The following is an 18,042-nucleotide window of genomic DNA, read 5'->3' on the forward strand; positions in this document are numbered from 1 at the left end:
TTACTTTGTATGAGTAGCTTAATTTTTAACAGCCTAAAAATTTCATATTACTAGTTCTTAAATGTATCAATCATAGAGCATTTTACACTGAGTAACACATTCTAGCCTTCTTTTTACCGTAAACTATAAGGGTAGATTTGATTGTTAACATTATCAATTCCCAGATAAAATGAATTTTCTTGTTCTTGACCAAGCCTTCTTCTTATCATGCTGCACATCTGCATGGAAATGCCTGGACTTTTACTAACAATCCACTGACGGTTCAATTATAATAACTGCAAGACACTGAACGCTTGCTATGTTCACAGTTCTGTGCCAAGACTTAACACGGAAATATTTTGACTAATGCTTAATCTTGTAAAATAGATTTTACCATCATCAGGAGAAAACGGAGAGTGAAATGCTAAGTAATTTTGCTAACTCCGAGAACTAGCAAATGGCAAAGCCAGAATGCAAGCCCAGATGTGCCTAACTCCAAAGAAGTAACAGCTACATCAAACTCCATCTCCAGTTAACCCTATTGCTTCAACTCTTGAAGGACCTGCAGCCATCATCTTCCTATTTATTGACAATAGTGAAGATTCTTTTGAGTATCTAACAAACCATATCTTTTTTATTTGCCACTCATTTTGAACCTTGCATGGGCTCTGTTTCTGTCAAAAGAACATAATAGAAGCAATGCTGTACCAGTTTAAGGGACCACTTCCTCTCTTTTGGAATTTCTCTTTGGGAGTTCTAGACTGACATATAACAATTCTGAGTACCTTGAGACCGCTCTGCTGGCTAGGTCTCAAGTAAGCCTACCGTTCAACAGTTTCAACTGAGCCCAGGCTTTCAGCTATTACCATCAAAGATTCCAACGGTGATTGAAGCTGTTTCAGACCCTCCAGACAAGGCTATCTAAATGTTTGATTCTACCAAATGACCTCTGTGCAAGCCAGGGAGTAGAAAAAAAACACCGAGCTACACTCTGTCCAAATTTCTGACCTACACAATTGTGAGGTATCATAAACTATACCTGATTTGGTTGGGAAGATCTGAGCTGGATGCTATAATGATATGACACCTTTGGGGGCATCAGTTGGGTGAGTTTATTTTGCATGGAGGAGAGTTGTTTATTGAAAGGATCCACTAATAAAGGTTCTTATTAAGAACTCTTATCTCTCCGTGTCATTCAAAAAGTAATGATTGGTGATGTTATAATATTCCCATAGAATAAAAGGGTTAAAAATACCAATAGGAAACTTATCTTTTTGTTTTGTTTTGTTTTGTTTATGAGTTTTTTGGCTTGTTTTGGTGTGTTGTTAACACATTCAAACTCTTGAAAAGGGCTCAGATATGTAGACTTCAATTACAAAATAGCTCTGAGAGCTCCTGAAGGAGAAGGTCGGGGTGAAAGAACACAGAGGAAGAAAAATAAAGCAAAGCATATTTTACTCTTTATTTAGTGGAATATTTCCCACATTTTATGATGTGTTTCTGCATTGCTCTACAATAATAAGGCTATTTGCATTAAATCATGCCAGTTATGCCAAAAATAAAGTCACGACACAAGTAGTAAGAAATAAGTATCTAGAAGTATAGCTTGCTATTCTTAATTTTGCATTATATTTGTCTGTGATTTTCAAGAAGAAAATTAATATCTATCATTTTATTTTAACTTTTTTTTAAAGATTTTATTTATTTATTCACGAAAGACACACACACAGAGAGACAAAGACACAGGGAGAGGAAGAAGCAGGCTCCATGCAGGGAGCCCGATGTGGGACTTGCCCTAGAAATCTAGGATCATGCCCTGAGCCAAAGGCTCAACCACTGAGCTCAACCACTGAGCCACTCAGGCATCCCTAATTTTAACTTCTATATAAAAAACATTCAATAATGTTTGTCATATTCATTTTAGCATAAGATTAATATCAGAATTTGGTTTTAAGTGATATTTTCAAGATTGAAGTATTTGTTTCTTCATGTTGAAAGTATAGTAGGAAAAATGTTCATTAGCATATTGCTATCGCTTATGCAGATTTTTTTTCTTTTACATTTTTAAGAGACATATAAAATTCAAGAAGCCAAGAAAAATCTGGGAAAAGTCACGAACATCAGAATTTCCACATGTACTCAACGTTTAATGAGCCAAAGTCTAAGTAATTAAGTACAAAAGGAGTAAATCATGGAACTGTTCATTATAGTATGCTATTCCCCACCCAAACCTTCTCATGTCTTTAGACTGCTTTAAATTTTCTATGTATATGAAAATACACATATACATAAATTTCTAGTTTATGAAATTGTAGTTTCGGATTGCCCGGTTTCCGCTAAATACATATTCAGGTACATAATTATTACATTTAAGAACACTTCTGCAAAATAAATTAAAATGCAGAGGGTCTTTTAAATAGGTCTGGTACCAATCCCTGTGTATGTGGTGGGGAGGAGGTGGGTTCCCACTTGGAGAAGCAATTCTCAGACACCAACTAGGCAGCCTAGGATTTAACTAATTCTGACACTACCTACCCAGAAAGATCCTCGGATTCCACAGGTTAAATGTTTCATCCTACAAATCCCCCGCTGTCCCCACCCCATCTTCAGATAGCAGTCACAAGTCCAGTTGGTTACCTGCACTTCTGGCAAACTGGTTGTGAATCAGAGGTTCCCAAGACCCTCTCCTCCGGTTCCATTAATTTGCTAGAGCAGTTTACAGAACGAAGAGACATGTTTTACTTACTAGATTACTGGTTGATTATAAGAGGATATAACTCAGGGGCAGCCAGATCTTAGAGACACGGAGAGCAAGGCATGGGGAAAGGGTGCAGAGCTCCCATTCCTCTCCAGCTCTCCAGGTGCACTGCTCTCTCCAAATTTCCATGTGTTCACCAACCTAGATGCTCCTGAAACCTTGTCCTTGTGGGTTTTTATGGAAGCTTCATTACATAGGCATGACTGATTAAGTTATTAACCATTGGTGGTTAAGTCAACCTCCAGCTTCTACCCCTACCTGGAGGTTAAGGGGGTCCTAAAAATTTCCAACCCTCTCATCACAGGATTGGTTCCAAGGGCAACTCATCCTTAGGTGACCTAAGGGCTTCCCAGAAGTCACCTCATTAACATAAAAAAGGACCCTTTTATCTCTCCTATCACAGGAAATTCCAAGAGTTTTAGGAGCTCTGTGCCAGCAACAGTGGAAGACTGAATATAGTTCTTATTATAAATAAAAATATCACAACTTTTTATTATAATTATGCATGGTATTCTGGGTTATAAATCATATTTCCACCAAGTCAAAAGAAAGCAGCAAGAGACCTTTAGTAAAATGCCTATGTTTACAATAGTTTGGGAGGTGAGTAGATACAACAATTAAATTTAAACTTTCTCCCGACTTTATGATAAACCACGTTCCTGCACAAACTCCAGAATGGAGAGTTTACCTTAGGGAAAAACAAAACAAAACAAAACAAAACATAAAAAATATATAACTTTGTAGAAACTAGAAACTGCTGGAATTATGTATTGAAGGGAAGCAAAATATACCACTTTGACATATTGATTATTTTGAATTAAAGTTACTTAAGAAACAGCAAATGCAAGAAGGACACTCTGACCCCCACTATGTCCCTCCGAAAGCAGGAAATAAATCTTTCATGTGAAAGGTACCCTCCCTGTACCAGAAAGGTAGAAAGCATCCTCATCACCAGAGAGAGGAAATTTAAGGCCTAGAAGGTTGTATAAACAAAGCTTGTTACTTTCTCACTAATTTACTACCCCAAACCCACACTTCTTTATCTTGTTCATTCTTCACAAATTTATCGTTTCTTTGTCCAAAAGGTATAAAAGCTGCCTGCTTTGGTCATTTTTTTCAGTCTCATATTTTTAGGGGCTCCTATACATAAGAGATTAAATTTGTTTTTCTCCTGTTAATCTGTTTTATGTCAATTTAATTAATAGACTAGCCAAATAACCTAGAAGGGAAGAAACAAAAAGTTTTCCTCCCTCACAATGTATTATTAGACTCATGGCAAGCATCAGGACCGTATTGCACAACTGCATTTTCAGGAGATATTCAATTATAATTTACCAGAGGGGAAGCAGATGGAGAGAGGCCTACATTTCTATCATAGAAAAAGTATTTGGAAGGCCACCTTGTTACTGTTTTGTTTTGTGTAGCCATAATTGGAAGATTATATACTTTACAAAGACGTATTTCTTAGATTTTAGGTGTGCCTTATTCATGTAGTAAGTATATTTCTTAAAATTTTCCTATGAAACAATCGAGAATTTTGTCACTTAAAACTTATTTTAGATATTCCAGAAGACATTACTATTTACATAAAACCTACTTTATAGGTTGGTAATGTCTATACAGTTACCTTATATATATATTGAATCTCCTTCTCATAGTTTTATAGCTTATTTTTTAATGTGCCTTCAGCTCTTTAAGTTAAAACACAAAAGTTATACTGATGTTTTCTGTAACCTGGTTATAAACTTGTGAATACTAATTTGGACATCTTACAAGATGCACTGCCCATTATACCTCTGAACTATTTCAATCAGTCCTGTGTGCTGATGACCCCTAGATCCGATCTCCAAATCCCATCTCCCCATAATATGCAAACCTCTATTTCTAGCTGGCTTCTATCCATCTTCAAGGGGATATCTTGAAGCGATCTCACATTTAACACAAGCAATATTAAACCCATTTTATCATTTCACATACCTTTTCTTGATCTTCTCTTACACACTCTCTTTCATTCTTATCAACACTGGTTCAGTCTACTATATGGTAATTTTCTTTCCCATCTGAGTGATAGCAGTAGCTTTTTATCCAACTCTCCTGTCCATCCATTATTGCCATCAAAATTCTGTTCTTGTACCCCACATCCTTAAGCCACTTTAAACACATTCTCAATCCTAAGCAAGCTTCTGTGTCTTTAAGCAAAGGTTTTTGGAGTGACCAATCCCTCCTGCCTTCCAGGAAATATCATCATTTAAGATTCAACTCATTTTTCATATCAGTACAGCATTTCCTAAAAGGGGGCTAAAATTAATCACCTACTCCCTGGTATTCTTAGTGAATTTAACATATATAATCTGTATAATACTTAGTGTCTGTTAGGTAGTAAGGACTCAAAAATGGTAGTTGTTTTTATGAATTGTATTAAAATGATCTTTGCATGTGTTTGTCTCTTAACCTCCTGAGGGCACAAATTTTATTCTGCTATTTATTTTATTACAACTCTAAGCATACACTTGGCATTTAGTGGGAGAAGCTGTGCATCTACATTCAGTAAATATTACCCTGACTAGGGCTGTAATTTAGAGTTAAAAGTGTTACTTATAATTATTGTCAATAAGAACATACTTTCTAATAGTGATTAGAAAATATTGATGTGTTTTAATAGTATTATTACTATTACAAACAGGAGAAATATAATTCTGAAAGCTTTAAGCAATGAGTAAACATATGGATATATATATTATATATATATGGAGTTATATTAATATAAATATCTTAAAGTAAGAGAGTTCACACACAAAGTGATGGAATAGTTTCCCATCTCTGAGTTAAATACAATGAATTACCTTTCAACAATTAGTCATTTTTTTCTCCCAGGTATGTCTGCAAAAATTACATTACTTTTGGGATCTCAACAAATTTGCTTTCAACAAAATATGCTTATAGCTTCTCCAGAAGTATTAGAACAAAACATATTTAAATGGTTGTTACAGCATTGCCCTTGGTTACATCTTTTATCTAGGATATCTGATTTTATTCTGTAGGCCTGCGGCTGAACTGTAAATTATTTTTGTTCTCCTGCGAGAGGATCTCACCATTCCATCAACGATTCAGTTCTGTGTGCAGACTAAAAGGGAAATAGGATATAATGAAATACCCTTAAGGAAAAATTATAGGTGTACTGTAGGTCCGTAGTTGTTCAATATTCTACAGATACAGCACTCTGAAAGACATTATCCCAGTTGTTTAGGTGTGAATAGCATTCCATGGGTGAGGGAATACACATGAAAATGAGAAATGTTCTCATTAATGGTATTATCATTAAATCTTAAAGTGGTTACAACACATAGCAGTATATGACTAGATGTTGACGTGTTGGGCAGAACTACTTATTATGAAATACAGAGAATCAGAATGTCCTCTCATTGAGGACACATTAATTCGCCGTTTACGAAATTACAATCAGTCACCATAATCATCATTCTCATCATTAGAACACATATATTCCATATTGCTCTTCTGGGCACTGTACAAATTAGGTTAAAAGTCAACTTAGAAGTTGTTTGCAAATGTGTATTTTATATCATCTGTTGGTTGCTCTCCAATGGCTATTTTTTTATCTATATATCTACCTCTTTATATTCGTATTTTTTATTTGAGCTATCTATGCCCAAGTATTTCAAGATAACAAGAGTTATATTAATCTAAAGAGATTCACACATAAAAATTTTAATTGAGGGTAGCCCGGGTGGCTCAGCGGTTTAGCACTGCCTTCAGCCCAGGCCATGATCCTGGAGACCCGGGATTGAGTCCTACGTCGGACTCCCTGCATGGAGCCTGCTTCTCCCTCTCCCTGTGTCTCTGCCTCTCTCTCTTTGTGTATGTGCCTTTCATGAAAATACATAAATAAAATCTTAAAATTTCTTTTTTAATCAAGTGCTCTGAAGAAAATAGGATTAAATTATTACTGTATTAGTAATAAGATTTGCAAACTCACTTTTATGATTTTCTGTGTTCAGGTTACATTATGCACTACTAAGGAAGTGAGAGCAGCACGGAACAATAAAGTAGCTACTAGTCACACGAGGCTATTGAGCACCTGAAATTGGCTAGTATGATTTATAGCATGCTATAAGTGTAAAATGTACCTGGATTTTATAGACTTAGTATGAAAAATAAAAAAATAACACATGACATGAATCTTTTTTTATATTAATTACATACTGAAAATATTAATTTTGTCTAAATGGTTAAAATAGATAATTATTAAAGGTAATTTTATTTCTTCTTACTTGTTTGGACTGCTAGAAAATCTAGAAGTCTGTCTGTAGTTCACATTACATTTATATCCAACTGCACTGGGTTAGAATGTTTGAAATTCATGTAGCTAGGGTCAGGTAAGTTTCAAAGAAAAATGGAGGAGATTTAGTAAAAGATATATTAAATTAATTCTGTTATCTTCTAAATGACATCCACTGTGTGAAAACTACCTTAAGATTAGACTTACAGGAGCTGTTCTGATACTGTTATTTGTGATAAAATAAAAGTGACAGCCACAGTTCCCCTGTGTACTGGGGAACTGTGACCATTACTTCTGGAGTTCAGATAAAGCCACATTTCCAGGCTATGGGATTCTCTCTTGTGCTGAAATACTGCCTATGTTTACTTGAGTCCAAAACTTATTTGAAAAACTGGGCTTCTAAGATAAATAAGCACTCTTTATGGCCAAATGATCTTGATAAATTGATTCTAGAATTCATTAATATTCTATCTTTAAAGGACGCCAGGAAATAAGATATCGATGAGGAACAGATGAATAGCAAGTTCTGTTATCTTTACCTTTCACATTTCTTATTTCCAGCCTATTTTCCCATATCTGTTTATATATGTGGTTGTAATGAGAATTTATGACATAAGAAGTTTTCTTTTTCTAATTTTCAAACCATATATATACACCATATATTTTCACATCGAGACTTAAGACATATAGTACGTATTGCATTCTTTGTTACTTGTGGCAGAATGACATCAGTCATGTTAATTCACTGTGATGATTCTAGATGGCATATTTTTATATGCCATCTTTGTCATACTTTGGTTTCTCATTTAAAAATAAAAAATAAATGATAAGACGAAATTCTACATAATACAGAATTCTAAAAATACTTGTTAAAGCATTTATTGTACTTTATCTGACTGAATGCAATACCATATCCAGTCTACATCATGTGTCTAATTACTTATTAAGGACTGTAAGCTGGGAAAATGTTCATTACTATTAAATTATCAAGGATGTGATGGTTACTAACAGAATGACTACCTACAAGTTATGAATTATGAGTTTTAAAAAACAATTATTTGGCCTAAATAGAACTTACCAAGTTAACCAGTTTTAACTATTGGAGTACAACATGCTGTTTGTCTCAGCCAAGTAGATGCAAAAAGGAATAGCACAAGACACTTCAAGGGAAAGAAATTGTAGTGATCTTCCCCACCTAGGGCAGATCTTGGATGAAAATGCAAAGTAAATATATTTAGACCTTTTTGACTGACCCCTTTTATTTATTTATTTAAAGATTTTATTTGGGATCCCTGGGTGGCGCGGTGGTTTGGCGCCTGCCTTTGGCCCGGGGCGCGATCCTGGGGACCCGGGATCGAATCCCACGTCGGGCTCCCGGTGCATGGAGCCTGCTTCTCCCTCTGCCTGTGTCTCTGCCTCTCTCTCTCTCTCTGTGACTATCATAAATAAATTTAAAAAATTAAAAAAAAAAAAGATTTCATTTATTCATGAGAGACACACAGAGAGAGAGAGAGTGAAGCAGAGAGAGAAGCAGGCTCCATGCAGGGAGCCTGATGTGGGACTGGATCCCAGGTCTCCAGGATCAGGCCCTGGGCTGAAGGCAGTGCTAAACTGCTGAGCCACCCAGGCTGCCCTTGATGGGCCCCTTATAGCAAATCTCCAGCTAAGGGAGGGATTCCCAGCTCTGGCTGCATATTACAACCTACCAGGAAAGACTTCAACACATAAGGCTGTTTGGCCCAACTGAAATGGATTCAATCAATATCTGGTCCAGAAGAAGGGCACACCTCTGTATGGTTTAAAAGTTCCCCGGGGTGGGGAGGGGAGGTCTCCAGGTGGTTCTAGTGTGGACCAATTACAGAACCCCTAATTGAAGACAACCAGAAACCCCATATTCCCTGTTTACCAATATTCTGTTACTGAAGCCTGAAGCCTCTACATTTCAAATGAAGCTAATACCCTGCACCTTGCCCTGCTAATTTCTCACTGCTAAAAGTCACTACTAATTTGTTTCATATTTTCAAAGCCTCATTAGGTTACTGGCCTGCTAATTACATATCCCAAATCATAATAAACCACTAATAGATGAAAATGATTTAATGTGTGCTACCTTTCTAATTAATGAATTTGCTTTTTAACCTAGTATTTAGCATATCCTAAGGTGTGAATGGATAAATAAAATATGAATTTTTGGCATTCTCAACTCTATAGAAATACTTTAACTCTGGTGGGACATTCAACTTTCCTTAAGTATTTCTACATGATATTTTTTTTTAAAGATTTTATTTATTCATTCATGAGAGACACAGAAAGAGAAGCAGAGATATAGGCAGGGGGAGAAGCAGGCCCACTGCTGGGAACCTGATGCAGGACTTGATCCCAGGATCCCAGGATCATGACCCAAGCCAAATGCAAAGACTAAACCACTGAGCCATTCAGGTGCCCATCTACATGATTTAAATGGGAGCTCGCTATCCTGCTCCCATTATTAAGGAAGGAGATTGCAGGATGAATATGAAGTGAAAATATTTAAGGAAAATATCATGAAAGGTAAGGAAGTTGAGGATTCAAGTAATATAATATGGGAATCTATGCTTTTTTAAGGATTTTCTCATAGTTATTCTATTACTAAAGTGGAATTGTTAGGAAGAGTGGGTATTTTAAAGAGAATCAGTGATGGTTGATATAATGACAGAAGTTTTTGCTCACTGCTAAGGATGACTGAAAAAGGAAGTATGGATATAATTAATTAATTAGAAATAATAATAATAATTAATTAATTAGGATGTTTCCATCAGTGCTAAGGAAGGAGATTGGCCATTTATTGTATCATTGCAGTTATTGTATCATTGCAGTTACATGAGACTAAAGTTAATATGAACCAAGTTTAGAGACACCTATCACTAAAAATTTTTTCAGAGGTGAAATGGTGATGTGATTAAGAAACTGGGAAAAAGTTATAGTCTCTGGTTTCAAATACAAGGGTCAATCATTTATTATTGTTGCTGCTGCTGCTGCTGCTGTTGTTATTGTTATTTTTTAGAGAGGGAAGGAGGAAGCCCAGAGGGGAGGGAGAGTGAGAATCTTAAGCAGATGACCTGCTGAGTGTGGAGCCTGACAAGAGGCTCAATCTCACTGCCCTGAGATCATGACCTGAGCCAAAATCAAGGTCAGTGATGCAACCAACTGAGCCGCCAGGTGTCCCCAATCATTTTTTATTGTTTGACCTTGAACAAGTGCCTCACGTTGTTTGGCTGTAAAATAGGGATTGTGTTTATCTTTACCTCATCAGTTTGTATTTAGGAGAGAGGAGTTTAAATGGGTTAGTAGTGTAAGTAAAATCCTTAAAAAGCACATGGACACAGTAATATATATAGATATTAACTATTATTATTACTAAAAATGTGCAAAGCTACATATGTTTCTAGTTTATATACAATTATATCTATACATGCTGTCATGGTTCCAATTACCAATCTCTTACTCCCAAGAATTTACAAGTTTTTACAATTCAGAATGTCTCGGGCCCTTTTTTTTCCTGGCCTGTAATAAGACATTGCAGTATTTCGTAAACTAGGTTGAATCACTGCACTTTGTCTCATTGTATTGATCTGATATTTTCTATTGAATTGTTACACAATGTCTCTGTCTCTCTGGATGACCTACCTGTCAACCTTTGAAAGTCTTGTTACTATAACTTATTCAATGTCTAATCCATGAAGTTAAGTGTTTACTGCTGGTATTTTTATATCTACTTTATATTAATCCTTTAAAATACCCATTTGGGTAAGTATATTCCCCTGTTGGAGATGAGAAAACTTGGCCTTAAATGTTACATAATTAACTCCAAATCATTCAGCTCATTAAATATCTGAGTAAGAATTCAAACTCAGACATAGATGTTTATGCTCTCATAAACCAAAGTTTATGCCCTGTTGCCCCTGATTTCTTCTTGGTGCTCTAATTTCTTTTTTCTTTAAGATGTTATTTATTTATTTATTTATTTATTTATTTATTTATTTATTCATTCATTCATTCATTCATTCATTCATTCATTTATTCATTCATTCATTCATTCATTCATTCATTCATTTAAAGTGAGAGCAATGGGGAGGGGCAGAGGGAGAGACAGAATCTCAAGCAGACTCCCCACTGAGCATGAATCTCCACCTGGGGCCCTATCTCAAGACCCTGAGACCCTGACCTGAGGCAAAATCAAGAGTCAGCTGCTTAACTGACTGAGCCACCCAAGTATCTCTTGGTGCTCTAATTTCTAGCCACATATTTTAGTTTATTTTCTTTCTTAAACAGATTATTAGCCTTCACCTTTAACTTCAAGGATGAATTGGTATACAAGTTTTATTTAGACAAATACACAGATTGGCTTATAATAATATTTTATTTCATTTAGAAATGTTATTCTCTTATTATTGGTCTGTACCATGATGTAGATCATGAAGCTATAGCAATTTAGTGAACAAGAATTGTTCATAGAGAACTGGCAAGGGTTTCTGAGAAAACCACTTTGGTTAAGAGATGTTTAGAGCAAGAAAAGACTTCCTGTTCTCTTGAGATACATGAATGTATGAAGGCTTATTTCGAACTGTTATTATCATTTTCTATCTGCTTTAAAGGTGACATATTATACTGGTTCAGGCCAAAACTCTGAGACCAGCCTGCCTGGCTAGGTTAATCTTAGAGAGGTCACTGATGATGTGATCGTCAAGTGTGAATATCCAGCTACCAATCTCAAGTGAGGATTCCTACCTCATGGAGAACAGCCAGCCACCAGAAGTAGGAGCTTGCACACTGGCTCACTGCATCTTCTATTTGTTCAGAGTCCCAGAGGAGGACTCAACACACAAAGCATTGGTTGAGATATTTTACTCACAGAAAGCAGAAGAGACACAACAGAATGAGATTGGTATTTGCTGGTGTGTGCTGATCTACCACGGCTGGTAGGTCTCTCCCAATGCACACACCCTTCTCATGCTGTAGGGGAAGATTCCATTTCTTTCCATCTAGGGCACTGGACAGGTGACATATGATACTCTTAAGTTATACAAGGAAGCTCACTGAGTATCCAGAACAGAATGTTTTCTCTTAATAAGAATAAGAATATGGACCAATGATATAGTTCAGGACATGGCTTCCATATTGGGGAATATTCCAGGGCCAGGGCACTGATGGGGCAAGCCCAGTGAAGGGCAACAGGTATGCAATAGCTGCTTCCCCAGCAGTGATTATAGTCAAATTACATAAACTCCATATCACAAATTGGGGGTCATGATAATTTCACCCTCATAAAGTATTGGGAGGATTAGATAAGTTAATATATGAAAAATGCCAAGAACAGGGCCTGGCATATACTAAGCATTCCATTGAGTATTAACAATATTTGTCCAGCTGTGACAATTTTAGAATACGACTATTGTTTGGTGCCTCTCTGTGGGTGCTGTGCTTAAACTCCATTCCCTTTGTATCTTGGTGGGCTTGTGACTGCTTCAGTCAATAGAGTATTTCTGAAGTGACACAATGTCATGTCCTAAATGAAGTCATTAAGTGACCATGCAGCCTCTGCTTTTTTTATGGGAACATTCACTCTTGGAGCTTCATGAAAAAAGTCTTTCTAGATTGAGATTATCATGCCAGAGAAGTCTCACAGAAAGACCATGTAAAGATGCCTGGATATTACATAGAGCAAGAGAATGATGCTCAATGCCTTCCCGCCCCACCATCCCGACATGGTCAAGTCTTCCCAGCAGAAGCCCCAGACATGAACCAAAGATTATCTACTCTCCCCTGCCATCTCTAAATTCCTGACTCACAGAATTTGCAACCATAATAAATTATTGTTTTATACCACTGAATTTTAGATGGTTTGTTACACAGCAAATGGCAACCAGAATATAAGCCTCTTTATTTTTGTAGCATATATTAGAATCACAGGTTTTGCCTTATAATTGGGAATATTATTTTGCCTTATTACCTTTATAACTACTGTCTTTCCAATGGTTCCCTTCTAACTCAAACCAATTGAATCCAACTCAATTCAAACCAATAACCTGAGTTCTTGGTTTTTGCTCTCTGATTACCAAACACTTTAATTCAAAAATAAAATTACAAAACTGCTACAATTTGACAGTTGCCAATCTTTCCACAACTCCTTCAGTGCTACTTACATTCTTTCCTGCATGAGGCAAGTCAATCATTTCTCCTTATGTATTTTTCTCCATCTTGCTTTTCTCCTGAATAGATCGATCTGCCAACGTCCTATTACACTACACTTTCTGATCTTAGATGATCTTGGCTCCTCTTTCATGGAAAAATCATGGTAGGAATCCTGTCTTTTTCTCTGCTGTCTTCTGAAAAGTGATTGCCATCTCTAGCTAATTGATCTTCTATTTTCCGTCCTCCACTTTTCTTTCTTTATTCTCTCTTCATCCTAACTTAGTGAAAAGGTAATAGTCTTCCTCCCATCTAAGGCTAATCCCAATGCCTTAAATTTATATGATACCTCTTCTTGTTGCCTTGGAGCACATGCTCCAGTAATGATCTATTCTCTCACCAATATTTTCAAATTTTATCATCTAAATCTTTTTTTGTGTACTGATATGGTCATGTTTAAATGTCTCCTATTCAGGCAAAAGAAATCATTCTATGCTGATTTTGATGAGTTAATCTTTTAACTTGTCTTTTGTATTCTTTTGCATTTCTTGAATTTTTCTAGTGCATACATGCTATACATAACAGAAAATATAATAGGGTTAATTTGAATTAACCACTTTTCTAAGTTCTAGGCATGGGTATACAATGAAAAAAAACACAGAAATTTTGTTCTCCATTACTTCAACCTCTTTGGACAATATATTAATGCAGACAGCATATTAGATGTCTCAGAACAGCATCATTTGTAAATTTAGTAGCCAAATCTCATTACATGAGACTTCTGGGTTTAGCTCAGATATATAGAGAGCTAGAATGTCATTGTCACCCTTATGACAAGAGAAAAAAAGCTGAACATACTGCAAATTAGATTTTTCTTGAACTCTGGAGAGAACTGGAATGGCAAGGAAAGAAGTTCATCCAAAATCTGGAGAAAAAGCAGCACAAGCAGGGAGAAACAGGACACAGCCATTTGTTTACTTGAGTTAGATGCCACCAAATGCCATATAAGTCAGTGAAAATATTAAGCTAGACATTTTTAATTAATTGCAAAAGGCTGAGTAGGCTTAATGTTAGACTATAAAGCCCCTGAGGGCCACAGACATAAGATAGTCGTGTCCCTTTTGCAGAGCATTTTCTCTTGGAGCCCCACGAGGTTCTCAGGGAATATCAGGGAGAAATCTGAATAATGCAAAACAAAACAAAACAAAACAAAACAAAAACAGAAGAACTTCCTTCATGGTTCTTCCTGGGGTTGAAGAATGATAACCACTGCCAGAACTCCATCCAGACTCCTCTTTCTCTCTCTCTCTTATGAAATAAAATATTTTTTTGTTTTTGTTTTTTTGCAGATCTTTCGGGTAGAAAACAATTAAATTTGTAGATTAGGTGCAGAGGTGGAAATTCATTGCAACCCAAGGTGGAAATGGGTGGCTGCCACCCTTCCCCATCCCAGATGCATCCCCTATCTCATCTAAGGAGCAAAATCCTTAATCTGTAGGAGTTAGGGCCTCAAAATTATAAACTAACAGCACTAGTGGAAAAGTACTGAAGTTAAGGATGAAAACAAAGAATTTTTTAAAAAGGTTCTACTTGGAGAAGGAGCTAGGGAATGCACTAGCTCTAGTTTTGTATCTGGAGAAGAGACAGTATACGTACAAAGGGCACATGGCTGAGGTCAAGGCTCATGGTGTCTGCTTAAGACTGAGGCTGGTCAGAGCATCAAACACCCCACCCAATACCCTACCAACAAGCTAATATACAACTAGTAAAACTAATAGTGGAAGACATCTGGGAGAACTCCAAGACACAGGCTTTCTCTAGGAAGAAGTGCAAAGGACAATTCACAACTAAGTAGAAAGACAAACAAAAGGTATTACTAGAGGAATTTGTAGGCTTGATGCACTGAAGATAACCCAAACCCAGCCCTATATCACAGCCAAGTGACGCTCGTCCCAGGAATGCAAGGCTTGTTCAATATTGAAAAAAAAATGTATTTTATCATATTAATAGACTTACTAAATAAGAAAAAAAAACATTTTATCAACAAATGAAGAATCAAATCATTTGGCAAAATCATACATCTGTCCCTGATTAAAAAAAAAAAAAAAAATTCCACAAACTAGAAGCAGGATACTTTCTTAATCCAGTAAAGAATATCCACAAATCCTACAGCTAACATTATATTAGATACGAGTCTACTTTCTGTCTAAGATCAGGAATAAGACTGGGATGCCTGGGTGGCTCAGCTGTTGAGCGTCTGCCTTTGGCTCAGTGCGTGATCCTTCCTGGGATCCAGGATCGAGTCCCACATCGGGCTCCCTGCATGGAGCCTGCTTCTCCCTCTGCCTGTGTCTCTGCCTCTCTCTCTCTCTGTGTGTGTGTCTCTCATGAATAAATAAATGAAAGCTTAAAAAAAAAAGATCAGGAATAAGGCAAGGATGCCTCCTTTCCCTCCTCATATTCTACATTATGTTGATGTGCTAGTAAGAAATATTTGCAATAAGGCAAAAAGAAAAAGGAAAATAAAGGCCATATAGTATAGACAAAGAGAAGTAAAATACATGATTGTCTATACAGATAGTCACAAAGATTATTTTAAAAAGGGCTCCTAGAGCTTTAAATACATGTAATTCATTTTGTCAATGATTTCTTTGTCAATAATGCTTTTTAAAGCTTTTAAAAATTGCAAGCTAACAAAAGCATGTTAATTTGCTCTATGGAGTCGACAATGACTCCCTAAATATTAAAATATACCTCCTAAAGTCCCAGCCAGTTCCTACCACAGTCCCATGGTCTCCTGCCTCTCTTTTCAACATGACAGATGGCGTGTCCTTCATTAGTGTCCTTCATTAGTCAAGGACTGTCTGGCAGGTGGAGTGGCGGTGGCCACCTCCAGGGCCTTTGTAGTGCCCATCAAGCAGGTCAAGCCGCTGCTGCAAGTGCAGCCTGCCAGCAGGCAAATCACACAGAGAAGCAGTATGAGGGCCTTATAGACTGTGTGGTTCAGATTCCCCAAGGACCAGGGAGTCCTGTTCTTCTGGTGTGGTAACTTGGCCAATGTCATCAGATACTTCCTCACTCAGTCTTTCAGTTTTGCCTTCAAAGGTCTTCCTGGGTTGTGTGGACAGGAGAACCTAGTTTGGTCACTATTTTACAGGGAATTTAGCACCAGGTGGTGCCACTGGGGGCAGAGCGTTGTGTTTTGTGTATCCTCTTGATTTTGCCCGTACCCATCTAGCAGCTGATGTCAGCAAAGCTGGAACTGAAAGGAAATTCAGCTTGGTGACCACCTGGTTAAGATCTACAAATCCAATAGGATTAAGGGCCTGAACTGGCTTTAATCTGTGCAGGGTATTATCATCTACCCAGCTGCCTACCTTGGTATCTAAAGGGCATGTTTCCAGATCCCAAGAGTACTCACATCTTCATCAACTGAACGATGGCACAATCCACCACAGTGATTGCTGGGCTGACTTCCCGGGGTGGTATGATGATGCAGGTAGAGGGCAAAGGACTGACATCATGTACACAGGCAGGCTTGACTGCTGGAAGACGATTGCTCATGATGAAGGAGCCAAAGTTTTTTCAAGGGTGCATGGTGCAATGTTTTCAGAGGCATGGGTGGTGCTCTTGCACCTGTCGTGTGATGAAATCTAGAAGTTCAGGCAAGTTATTTCCTAGTTTTCCCCCTGGTGAACAGGCATGTTGTATTATACAATATACCTAAACACTCTTGACAGACTATTGGCTGTCTATTTATCGGTGGTAACTATTTACTGGTTCCAAATGGGAAGCCATAATATCCATCTGATTGGTTTTCTCTTAAAGCCATTTCCATGATGAAGAGACACAATTATATTTTTTATTTCAGTCACTCTTGTTTGAAGAAATAAAAAATGTATGAAATAATACTGCCTTTTAGAAACAATTACTTTTACTTTTTTTCGTAATGAATATTGATCCTTTTTTTTCCAAACAAGGAATAGATTCCAAAATTCTTTGTAACTAATTCATTATAATTCATGATTAGGCTCTAGGAGTATACTTGAACTAAAGATAGTATCACTCCATGAAGATCAACATTTAAAATGAAGATTCTCAACATTTCTATTATTTTTACATAATTTTATTTCAATATAATCTTTTGTTTTAAAGAATGCCCCTAATTTTTCTTATGAACTTTCTCAGAATATTATCGATTTCAGTAATTTCATATCCATTTGTAAACAGATTTGTCTTTGGATTTACTTTATGATTACATTACTTTCATACCACCTGTTACAATTATTTCGCTGTGATTTAGCCCCTTTTCTATTAAGCAGTGGGAGTAACTTTGTGCTCTAACCCTTAGCAAATCCTTCCACCATAATTCTCTAGGGATAAGCGGTAGTTAAGAAACCAGTTTTATGTTTGAATATCCAAATTAATTAAATGGACATCAATAGGCTTGACTTAGAGTATGTGCCCCTCAAAGACATTGTCCATTTACCAAACCCGTAATATTAGTTTGTAAAGGTCTGTACTTCTTTAGAGAACTTGTGAGTAATGTTTACACCTTCTTAAAACTATTTAAGTGCTACCCTGAATGTTTTCATTCACTGAATGTTACACCTTCAAATGTTTTCACTCAATAGATACCCTAGGGAGCTCTGAAATTCTAGTGGGATATGGAAACATTTATTTATTTTTTAAGTAGCTGAACATATGGGCAAACATCAGTATATTACAAACAAAAATAAATTGAAAGATATATCCCTTCCTAATTGTATTGAAAGAATTCAAATGTTTTCCATGGACTGTCTAAACTTAATTCTGTAGAACAATTGATTACCTATTGTTG

The 18,042-nt window shown here is 36.6% G+C and overlaps 1 pseudogene; it reads left to right on the forward strand.

The window, feature by feature from the left end:
* Positions 1 to 16,849, forward strand: part of LOC140639166 (ADP/ATP translocase 2-like) — a 138,277-nt pseudogene extending 121,428 nt beyond the window's left edge.
* Positions 16,850 to 18,042: the final 1,193 nt, after the last annotated feature.

Source organism: Canis lupus, chromosome 8 (assembly GCF_048164855.1).
Source record: "Canis lupus baileyi chromosome 8, mCanLup2.hap1, whole genome shotgun sequence".
Lineage (NCBI taxonomy): Eukaryota > Metazoa > Chordata > Mammalia > Carnivora > Canidae > Canis > Canis lupus.